Raw genomic sequence first — 12,553 nt, 5'->3', positions numbered from 1 at the left:
TCAATAAGTATAATAATAAAATATATTAATAAAAGATGAATGACGGAAATCTTGTTAAAAGGCTTTCCGAGGACTGAAAAAACATCAACAAATGGTTTGACCATGACACTGTGGAGATATTTTTGGAGAAAACATTCACTGACATAGAGAGGAAATTAAGGTCTGCAATTTGCATTGAAGGCCACAAAGGTATTTAACGTGTCCTTTAAGCGGAGCCTTGTGTTTGTGTGTGTATGAGTGTGTGAGGGACACATACTGTCCTTCAGCAGATAAGGCAGTAAGTGCTTATCAGATTGCCTTCGCTAAATGAGAAGTGTTATCAGTCCTCAGCATGGCTCTGTGAGGACATGACACCTGTGCAAATCACTTCACGCTCTGAAATGTGAAACTCCAATAGTCACTTCCTAAAGTGAGCAAAACTTTTGTCTGATGGCCTGTAATTCTTTCTGCATGTACAAATCTATGTCATCTCTCCATAATATCAATGAGAAACAGTAGTGTTAGCCAAGCAAGCTAACTGTTGCTAATATTTACCATTGAATACTAATGTTTAGAGTGTAATTTGTTTATTTATCCTAAGGCCATGATACCTAAAATTAAGCATCAGTAAAAAACAATCTAAACATGTTAGTGCTGATTACAAAGTACGCTGGCTATTGCTAATACTACAGTTGAGTACTAATCAGAGCCTACACCAACCCACTCAGAACACCTTCAAGCTGAATTTGTAGAGTACATTTTTGATAATACTTTTGCTAATTTATACATTAAGTTTGGATGTGAACGGTACCTAAAATCGTGTGCTAAAAACCAGAACATGCTTGCAGAGTTTGCTAAGTAAGCTAACTATCGCTAATATTTACGGTTAAGTATTAATCTTCAGTGAGTAGTTTGTATGTTCATGCTACAGACATAAATACCTCAACTAACGCACTAAAACCCATTAACACCTTAGCTAAGTTTGCTAAGTAAGCTAACTATTGTTAATATTCAACATTAGCAGTAACATTAGCCGTAATCTAGCAGTGTAACTTGTTTGTTTGTGCTCAGGGTTGGATTGGTAATCGGGCATACTTGGCATTTTCCTGGTGGGCCGAGATTGTTTTTTGCATCACGCAGGGACAGTGAGCAGCCAGTGGCCCATTGGTTTGTCTCCTGTATCGACAGTATACACATCCAATCACAATTCGCTTTAGATGGAGCGATGAAGTATTTTGCTCCACCCGTATAAAGATCGCATCACCCCAACTTCTTCCTTGTTGGCTTTTCCCACATTTTCACAGCAGCTTTATCAAGAACAGGCTTGCTCTGCGGTGAGTTATGCAAGCTAAAGAGCCAGATAAGAGGAGAAGAAGAGAGTAGTTCAATCGGTAAAGTGCTTGATGGGACTTTAAATTCAGCTTTGAAATCGCAGGCATAAATTACATTTTAAAATATATTCAAATGGAAAACAGTTATTTTAAATAGTACAAATATTTCACAATATTACTGATTTTGCTGTATTTTGGATCAAATTAATGCAGGCTTGGTGTACAGAAGAGACTTCTGTAAAAAACATATAAAATCTTACTGTTCAAAAACTTTTGACTGGTATTCTTACATATATAAAACCCACTAAAAAAACTTTTGCTAAGCAATAACTATTAATATTAATTACCTTTAGACCTAAGTACTAATCTTAAGAGCATAATTAGTTTTGTTACAGCCATATTATTTGCTAAAAATCAGTTAAAACTTATTTTCTTCTTTTTTTGTCCCACTTACTACCATTGTGGCGTCAAATTCAGAAAATTTAAAAAAATCTAATCAGTTATGGCAGAATGATAATATTATGAAAGAAAACTTGGATGATTATAGCAAATATTTTGATTGGTTACCAGCTAGTTAAGAGGCTGGGTAACCGTATATTAAAAAGGCTGAAGAAATGTCAGTGTTATCTGTGGCTGGTGCTCAGATAAGGTTAACTGCTGAGGTGTATACGCATTAGAACCATGCCTTGATTAATCTTTATGCTTAAATGAGATTAGGGAGGAATTATACCGATCCGGTCAGCGATCTCGGTCTTGGTCGTGACGTCGATGTCGTCCAGAAGGGTGAGGTTCTGATTCCCGCCGCAGCTGACTGTTCTCAGACTCCAGCGTGCCAGTTGTTATAATACAAATTACATAAATAAAATAATAATACTATTAAAACAAAACAATTATTATTTAAGGCTCTCATAGGTAAAATGTACACTTTAAAAAAAAATTCACAGCCTCGTTTTCATTCCTTTCAAATGATTAAATAAATAATTATTAAATATGGCACTACCATGAAGTTTGCCGCCACTAGATGGAAACAAAGTCACATGATCAGTCGAGATGCTGAGGGCTTTACCAGCCAAAACAGGATTAACATAAGTCTGTTTGTATTTGACATTTGTCTGAACTCAACTATCTGCCTAATTAACATTCATTTGAATACTTTGGTTAAACCATTTAATCATTTTAAAAGACAAGACAAATAGCCTAAACTGTCACTTTTAAAGAGTGGTTGTGTTAAAACAGCCACTGGCCTACTATCAGTCAGGCTGTAGAGGCTTCACTATAGCACTGGAACAAAGTAATCATTCCTGGGTCTGTGGTTTCTGACAGATACCGAAACCCAATTGCTACACACAGCATATAGACGGGATTAGGATGAAATCCACTAAGTCAAAGGTATTTTCCCCCCCAGAATCCCTTTTCTGAAACTGCTGGACATTGATCAAAATGTGCAGGCAGACAGTATCACCTAAAATAAAGCCAGATAGAGCTATAGAGTGTCAATATCATAGAGTCTCATTCATACACCCCTGTGAAAGATAAGTAACTGTATTGAACGTGTACTTGTAGTGTACTTCAAATCTTAAAAGTATATTTTAAAAAGATTGTACTTGCATATCATATAATATCAATTAAATAAAAGGCTACTTAAGTGTACTTACAGAGACACGCTTTCAAGACACACTGAAGTATATTTCTTAACACACTTAAGTGCACTTTTAAAAAGTGCACCCTGTAAATGTCAAAGGGTACTATTTTCACAAGGGTACTCACACAATTAGGATGAATGGGTCATTTAGGCACATCTAAATTTGTCGACATGTCTTTATTTTTTGAATAGTTCATTCTATAGCGCTGAACAATGGCATTGAGACATTAGCATTGTCCTAAACAGACAGCAGACCAGGGGCATTGTGGGATGTGCTGCACTTCCAGGCCTCCTTTTGTGCTATTGTGATAGTCGCATGTCGCACGTCAAATAACATGCTACGAGGCGTCTGCTTTTCACTCAGGGTCACTGTGTGCCGGAAGGGGGTCCATCGGAGAGACACATGGGGGGTCGGGTGTACAGAAATGAGAGGGGCGGGAGATGGACCGATTAGGCTATTCCAATCTGGGCCAGTGTGCTTGTGGCTCTCTGGGGTCGTCTGAAAGAAATTGAGCGCTTAATTGAAAGGGCACAGATGCAAGGTGAGAATGATGATCGGTGATGAGATGGGGCCCGCGGAGGGGACGAGACGGAGGGAATCATCTCAACACAATGAAAGAGTGAATGGAGAGAGAGATCGGTCCCTGCAGACCCTCTGTAGTCTGTCGTTGCTCAAAACAATCACATTACAAAAGCACATATGGGCCGGCTTGCCTCTTTCTCTTTGTTTCTCTGCAGGATGCTTTGCGATGATTCAGTCATGATGAGAAAATAAAAGCCAACGTGCCTTGCGCTAATTAGTTAGTTAGTTAGTGGCCTACTGTTTCGGAATCAAAATAGCAACAAAAGAGATAGTGGTTGTGTGAATCAGTTAAGAGATTATTGTTCTGCTCTAGAAAGACATTTTTATCGCTCACAACTTCTGGAGCGAAGATGGAAAGTGAACCAGAATTTGTGCCAGAAGCTAAAAGTCTGGTCCTGAAGAATGAAAATCTTTTAGCGAAAACGCAGAACTTCTGGGAAATGTCTAGCCGTAATAGACATAATAGAAATCTATAGTTTTGTTACTCACTTTAGTTTGATGTTCAGTGACTTCACCTGCATGAGGGTCATCTTCAAAATCAGGTATTGGTGGACTGAAAAGTAATTATTTACAAGGACAAATGAAAGTAATTGTAGGTTCAAATCATATTGATAGGTGTAGTAAACATCATGTGATACTCATTTACCTTTTGAGAGGTGAATGAACATCAAATGTTTGGTTGAGCTGAGACTTTTTTTGTGGGACAGATTCTGTCCTGGGCTGAGTCTTAGGTTTTCTTGAGGAGGTGAAGATACTCTGGCAGTGTCTTTGAGAGAGCACCATGTGACGGCAAATCATGGGAATCCCTTTCCATCTGAGAGACAAACAAACAGTATGTTTAATAACAAAAAGCAGTAGCGATAGCTGAAAATCAGGCCATATTTTCAACAGTATGGTCAGTATAAAGGACATTGGAGCTGCAGTGTCCGCTGGCAGGTGACCTGTGCGCCTGCAGGTTCATTCGGTGTTTTCTCTGAGTTCTGCATGAGGTTGGATGGTTCAGAGATCTTGACAGGAATATAAAACAGCTGAATGAATGGCTGGATGAAGGGACAGCTCTGCCTTTTTAGAAACCAGACCTTGAGTTTCCACAACACAAATCCTGCCTAGCAACTTAATAGCTGCTAAACAGAACGCACAATTATGATGTTCTCACAGATACATTGTATTATAATGATAATGATAAATGTATGAATACAATTATTAATATCAAATCAAATTACAATTATTTCATCAGTTGTAATTAGACATGATCTGTTTTAACTATTATTAATGTTTTTTTATTTGACTATGTTCAAATGTAGTTTATTCCTGTGAATTTTCAGCATTACTCCAGTCTTCAGTGTCACGACTTGCTGAAGTTCAAACCAAGGATCAGAATGAGGAAGAAAGGGGATCTAAGTGACTTTGAACGAGGAATGGTTGTTGGTGCAAGACGAGCTGGTCTAAGTATTTCAAAAACTGTTGATCTACTGGGATTTTCACACACAACCATCTCTAGAGTTTACAGAGAATGGTCCGAAAAAAAAAAAAATCCAGTGAGCAGCAGTCGTGTGAACGAAAATGCCTTGTTGATGTCAGAGGTCAGAGGAGAATGGGCAGACTGGTTAGAGATGACAGAAAGGCAACAGTAACTCAATTAACCACTCGTTACAACCAAGATATGCACAATACTATCTCTGAACGCACAACATGTTGAACCCTAAAGCAGACGAGCTACAGCAGCAGAAGACCACACCGGGTGCCACTACTGTCAGATAAGAACAGGAAACAGAGGCTACAATTCACACAGGCTCACCAAAATTAACAATAGTTAATTGGAAAAATGTTGCCTGGTCTGATGAGTCTCAATTTCTGCTGTGAGATTCAGATGGTAGAGTCAGAATTCGGTGTAAAGAGCATGAAAGCATGGATCCATCCTGCCTTGTCTCAATGGTTCAGGCTAGTGGTGGTTTAATGGTGTGAGGGTTATTTTCTTGGCTTACTTTGGGCCTCTTAGTACCAATTGAGCATTGTTTAAACACCACAGCCTGCCTGAGTATGGTTGCTGACCATGTCCATCTCTTTATGACTACAGTGTACACATCTTCTGATGGCTACTTCCAGCAGGATAATGCACCATGTCACAAAGTTCAAATCATCTCAGACTGGTTTCTTGAACATGACAATGAGATTGCTTTATTCAAATGGCCTCCACAGTCAACAGATCTCAATCCAGTAGAGCAGCTTTGGGATGTGGTGGAACAGGAGATTCACATCATGGATCTGCAGCCGACAAATCTGCAGAAACTGTGTGATGCTATTATGTCAATATGGACCAAAATCTCTGAGAAATGTTTCCAACACCTTGTTGAATCTATGCCACGAAGAATTAAGGCAGTACTGAAGGCAAAAGAGGGTCCAACCCAGCACTAGCAAGGTGAACCTGATAAAGTGGCCAGTGAGTGTATATATATTCAATATATATATATATAATATTGAATTATAGCTGTTGTCCTAAAGGGGCACCATCCTGTTTCCTGAAAAGCCATGTTTTAGATCAGTACTGCAGATACACATGCTCTGGTTTGGTCTGGAGATTGATGAGCAGCGGGTGCTAATGACTTGTGCTCATGCTGAGAGGAGCTTGTTCCTTATCCTGCGAGTGGCTGTCAGCGCAGCACGACACCTGTACACCTCCAAATACAATGTGTTCCTCTCCCCACGCCAAAGGTTACTGCATATTAATATTCATTAAGCACCACCATGAATCATTAGACAATCATCTTACACCACTGAACTCTGAATATTAAAGTTTTGCTTAAAAGGACATAGTGGAAATGGAGATTTTGTGAAAGGCTGCTGGTTAATCAAGATATAATATCAGAACCATGAGGAAATTAACATACTTTATGGTCAGCCAATTCATAACATACAGTAGGTAATTTACATAAATAGGTTCTGGGTTACCATGATTTTTTAAATATATATATAAATAAGATAAATGTTTTAATAATATAAATATTCATAATTAATTAATTTTTTATACAATTATATATATATATATATATTAAGGGTTGGTGTGACTGTGTAATGTCCTCATTATACATGTTTTAAAAGGTATTCAATTATCAAGTCAAAGAATATAATATGTTTTGAAAATAGGAAAAAGTGAACCAAACAGGATGTGGGAAAGGACATGAAGCGGAGACAGGCAGAGCGTGTTGGTGAAGAAGACTCTGGAGACGTCGCCCTGCTCTGAGGGTAATTGAGCTCTGTGTGGCGGCAGACTCAGTCCTGTCAGTCTTCTGAAGCCCCATTTGCTGTATTTAGCAGGTTGTGTGCTGAATACTGATGCTGGGATGAAAAAGACAGCGCAGCACGTACAGCACACCACAATCACCAGCCAATCTGGTGTCACAGCCCTCTTACCCCATCTGTCAGTCTCTCTCCCCTCACATCTTTATCCCAATCCGCCCCGGACTGACGGAAACGGGTCAGATCTCAGCTGAGCTTGAGGTAGAGACAGGTCTGCTGCTCTGAATGTGAAATGAAGGGTTTCTGAACTGCTGGATTCTGTCGTCGTCTCTATCAGAGCATATAGCTGCAAGGACAGAGTGAATAATTCATTAGGAATTAAAGCAGTCGCTTTGGAGGAGTAATATTTACTTTATTAGATCTTGCTTATGATGTTTAATATTTTAAGCCTCAGAGGAATGCCTGAGGTCTAAAATACACCTAAAATACTTGCTCAGACATCAACAAATTGACTTATAATGATTTTTTATGAATTAAAAACAAATAAGGTACATTGTCATATAAATAGCAGAAGGCTCATGTTTGGATTAGTTTTGATGCATATGGTCTGTTATTATTTTTCATCTGACTGGCAGCATTTTTGATGCGGTCGAGTGTTTGTGTGGTTGAGGGATTCTCCACAGCACTCTTGATGGGCTTTGGTCTGCGGTGTTGCCATAGCAATAAAAGTTAGAGGGACCAATCATTTTAATTCTTCTCCTTTTTTTTAATGGATGTGATTTAAAAATATGAAAAATCTGAACAATAGCAATCATTGCTATTTTTCAAAACAAAGCTGTTTTGGTTCTAAACTAATTGCATATTGTTATTGGACTCAGCATGGCTGTTTGCCGCAGTATTGCTTTTTGTCTCATGAGAGTAATGTGTCTCTAGCGCAGAGACACACACACTTACACACTCACACACTCACACAGCCTTAACCTCTGATTGTAATTTTTTATTTATTGAGTTTATCCCCCGGTTTCACAGACAAGGCTTAAGCGTAGTCCTAGACTAAAATGCAAGTCTGAGTTGTTTCAAATGAAAGAAACTTGTACTGATTGATCTTAAAATATATCAGTGCCTTTGTTTTGTCTCAAGATGCACACCAGTAATGTTTTTTTCTAAGGCATGTTTATAAAAATTACTTAAATGTCCTAATTGAACTATGGCCTAATCCTGGTTTAGGCTAAGCCCTGTCTATGAAACCAGGCCTAAATGTTTCATATATAAATATGAAATACATTTTATATGTAGATTTTTTATTTCTGTATGTTCAGATTTTTGTATTTGAAAGAACATTTTTTTTTAGTAAGAATGCATTGACAGTTAACACATTTTAAATGTTACAAATATTTCTATTTCAAATAAATGCTGTTAAACTTTGATTTCCCCCCAAAATATTGAGCAGCACAAAGGGTTTTCAATATTAATAACAAGTAATGTGGTAATAAGAAATAGTTCTTATACATTTTTAATTAATTTTATTAATTCTTTAAAAAAAATTGCATTACATTGAATTATAATTTAAGAATTTATTATTTAATTAAAGATCATTAAGGATGTGTAATCAGCTGAATTCATAAAACATTAACAATTTAATAATTTTTTTTTTTTTTTCCAGAAATTCTGTGTTATATGTTCGGATAAAAAAAAAAAAAAAAACTTTAAATAATCTTGTAATCAAACAAAATTTGAACAAAAATAGTAATATATTTGGGCAACAATAGTGCTGTGCAACAGAGGTTTAGAGTTTATACTAAAGCATGGGCAAAGAAATGTGTGATATTTTATGTTATTCCTAATAAACTATATTATTAAATCTAATAAGTTGTGAAATGGTGAAATGCTGGTGAAGTGACTCTCAGAACAGCTCTGGAGATGAAGTTCATGTTGTCATATTTTGAGACACAGACACTGAAAACTGTGAGCGTCACACACGCTTGTGTTGTAGTAGTCAGAACTGCACTGCTCATTCACAGAGACACAATTATTTTTTTTTATATTCACACTATTCCACATCACATTGTGTGCAGCCCTGCTATAGATTTATTCGTCCAAATTCCATGAAATTCTGTGTTGTAAAGCAAATTTCCATTGTTAAAACTGGATTACGCAATTTTCAGGAGCTGTAAAATAACAAACTTAACAAATGCATCAGCTGAAAAAGGTTTCATTCATCCATTTATTCACTCTCATTCAGTCTGGACGACCTTTTCATTTTAAAGCGCCAATCAATTTTTCTCTCTCACACTTTTCCTGCTGACTCTCACCCTCGGTGGATGTGTTAATGGAGGTACATGTGATGGTTAATGTGTGTGTGTGTGTGTGTGTGTTTGTGCATATGACACAGAGACGAGTGTGTGTGAAGAAAAATGAAAGGACAGATTTATTCACCTGCTGTTTTTGAGTTTCTTAAAGGAAAAGTGTCAAAAACATTCTGCAGTCACATGAGAGCTTTGTGTGAGGAACAGACGGAAATTTCATTGTTCTGCTTCACAAAACTTGATGCACATAAAAGGAACGATCATTACGTCCAAGTCAACTAGGAGAGGGTGTTATCATGAATAGAAATGACAAATATACTGTACACATTTGTTTGCCTGCATAAATAAAAGTCCCACTCAATGCTAGCACATGGAATTAAGAATCCACAAAAAGCAATCTGTTTCAAAGTGTCTCATTCATATTAATGTTCATTATAAAGAATCACACCCCCTGCCAGGCGATTCAGATGAGGGTCTGAAACAGCTGAACTCTAGCGTGCGTTTTCTTTTCTGTGTGTGTGTTTGTGTGTACAGTCTGAAAGCCCAATGAATTTTTAATGCATCGGTCAGATCCACATCCTCTTCCTTCAACAGGAAGCAGACATCAACTTCTTTAATTTCAACTGCTTGTATAGTTAATTTCCTCTTAGAAAATAAAATATAAAATGTGTGTATATTTAATTTATATATTAAGGATTAAGATGATTTGGATATAACATATACAAATTTTGAATATGTAAAAATATACAATTATTTTATATTATTTTTAGTACACTGTATAAAATATCATATATTTTTTTTATAATTTATGTCATATTGTGCATGTGACAACAATATCACAATTTCTCCAAAACAAAGGCCACTCTTCAAGAAAGGATGAATTGTTCACCTTCATCCTTCATAAGTGGAGGCAATGGTAATTTTGCAGGTCCATGAATCCAGAAGAGGCGGCAATCTATTGAGGTATGTTTAAAAATATGCTTGTATTAGTTGTGTTCGATTATATTATATGTTCCACAAACGTTTGACAACCAGAATATAAATGCCACTTGGTTTGATATTTTATTCTACAATTAATGTATGTACTGTACATATTAAAATACATGAATAAATATTGTATATACAGAATAAAACAATTTTAGCTGGGCAAAGAACTGTCTCCGATAATTCAACATCATAGTGCTGATAATCCCATTTGTCTGGTAAAATCACGATTATTAGATGTGATCATGCACATGTGCGCTTCAATGACTGATCCTAACTCATATCTAATACTCTAATGTAATTTTCACTGCTTAAATCCATCTACATTCCATTGTTTGCCCTGGGTACGGCATATGGCACTACATTAATTAAATCAATCGATTCCCAAGTGGGCTGGACTGGCTGGGCATGATCTCAGTAATGCCTCGTCAGCAAAGAGAACATGTTTGAGGGAAGAGTGTGTGTGTGTGTGTGTGTGTGTGTGTGTTTATATGTGTGTGTGTGTGTGTGTGTGTGTGTCAAGGACATCAGCTTTTGTTGAAGGACAAGTCAACTACCGACTCAATCAGACAAGCTCAGAAAATACAAATATGAGATTTAGAGAGGGAAATAAGGGAAAATACCAGAGGAAACCCAAAACTATTTCAGGACCCAAATTTGATTTAAATAATGACAGGTATGGGACTGTAATATACACATTTGTAGTACACATCCAGAGCACTGACTTCCCAGAATCCAACCCAAATCCATAGCAAGCAGCACTTCACCATGTTTAAATGCAACTGTTGCAGTCTGCATTTCCCACATGGCTCCAGACCAGTGACCTTTCCACAGCGTAAAACATGCAGCACTTAATGGCATACACCAAATCTGACATTTACACAAGCCAGACTGCTGATAAAAAACAAGCTAATGGTTTTCATGCCCAACAGGCAAAGGGTTTCGATCTGAGAATGGCTTTGAAATAGTGGTTTTTACAATAAACTTTTATTTTCAGTAAATGCACATATCTAGATATCAATCTTTTTGAATCGAGGACACCTTTCACAAACCCAAACTGTTTGTGAGCTCACTTACATAAGGTATTCAGATATTTTTTGCACCTTTGAGATGAAAAACTGATCGAAGTATAACATAACCGTGATCTGGACACCTGGGGTGAGGCCAGGGAGGAGGCGCCGGGGAGTCTGGGAGATTGATGGGAAGGTGAAAGTATGATATGATGCATGTTTGATAGTTTGGCTGGTCTGTGGCCGGGTATCGGATTTAAATCTGAGCTCTCTCCAAGCCTGTGGCTGTAATGATACACGTCTTTATTAGAAAATGCATTAGCGGGCACCTCCATTAAAGCAGTAGATATCCCATCATTCACTATCAATGCTGTTTAGAGATAACTGATGCTGACTGGATGCACGGCCATGCCAGAGTCATGCAAAAATTTAATAAGATGTCATAATTTTAATTTACTATGCCTGCATAAGTCATGCATTAGTGCAAATGGTTTGTGAAATTTTATTTCCATTCCATTTGGATGTAAATAGAAATGCATATAACATTGAATTTTACTGAATTCATTATTATTTATTTTACAACAGTCGGTACTCTAATTTAATCTCAGTCTCTGATTAATTTATTTGTTCATAAACAATCAATTCAGGACTGAAACAAGTGACTGTCTTTATGAGCAAGTCACAGAATCAGTCGTTCAACCAATTCATTTACAAACAAGCTTTTGCACTGTGTGCAGGTGCCAAGTCCTGTTGGAAAATGAAATCTGCATCTTCATAAAGTTGGTCAGCAACAGGAAGCATGAAGTGCTCTAAAACTTCCTGTTATATGGCTGCGTTGACCTTGGACCTCAGAAAACACAGTGGACCAACACCAGCAGATGACATGGCACCGCAAACCATCACTGACTGTGGAAACTTCACACTGAACATCAAGCAACGTGGATTGTGTGCCTCTTCTCTCTTCCTCCAGACTCTGGGACCCAGAATTCCGAAGGTAATGCAAAATTTACTTTCATCAGAGAACATAACTTTGGACCACTCAGCATCAGTCCAGTCCTTTTTGAAATGAGATGCTTCTGACGCTGTTTGTTGTTCAAGAGTGGCTTGACACAAGGAATGCGACAGCTGAACCCGATGTCTTGCATACGTCTGTGTGTAGTGGTTCTTGAAGCACTGACTCCAGCTGCAGTCCACTCTTTGTGAATCTCCCCCACATTTTTGAAAGGGTTTTGTTTCACAATCCTCTCCAGGGTGCGCTTACCCCTATTGCTTGTACACTTTTTTCTGTCACATCTTTTCCTTCCCTTCACCTCTCTATTAATGTGCTTGAACACAGAGCTCTGTGAACAGCCAGACTCTTTTGCAATGACCTTTTGTGTCTTGCCCTCCTTGTGCAAGGTGTCAATGGTCACCTTTCGGACAACTGTCAAGTCAGCAGTCTTCCCCATGATTGTGTAGCCTACAGAACTACTGAGAGACCA

At 37.7% G+C, this 12,553-nt stretch overlaps 1 pseudogene; it reads right to left on the bottom strand.

Moving 5' to 3' along the window:
• LOC132133356 (uncharacterized) overlaps window positions 1–12,553 on the bottom strand; it is a 48,897-nt pseudogene that overhangs the window by 4,259 nt on the left and 32,085 nt on the right.

The sequence above is a fragment of the Carassius carassius genome, chromosome 50 (genome assembly GCF_963082965.1).
Source record: "Carassius carassius chromosome 50, fCarCar2.1, whole genome shotgun sequence".
In the NCBI taxonomy this organism is placed as follows: domain Eukaryota; kingdom Metazoa; phylum Chordata; class Actinopteri; order Cypriniformes; family Cyprinidae; genus Carassius; species Carassius carassius.
This window is presented reverse-complemented; position numbering and strand designations above follow the sequence as displayed.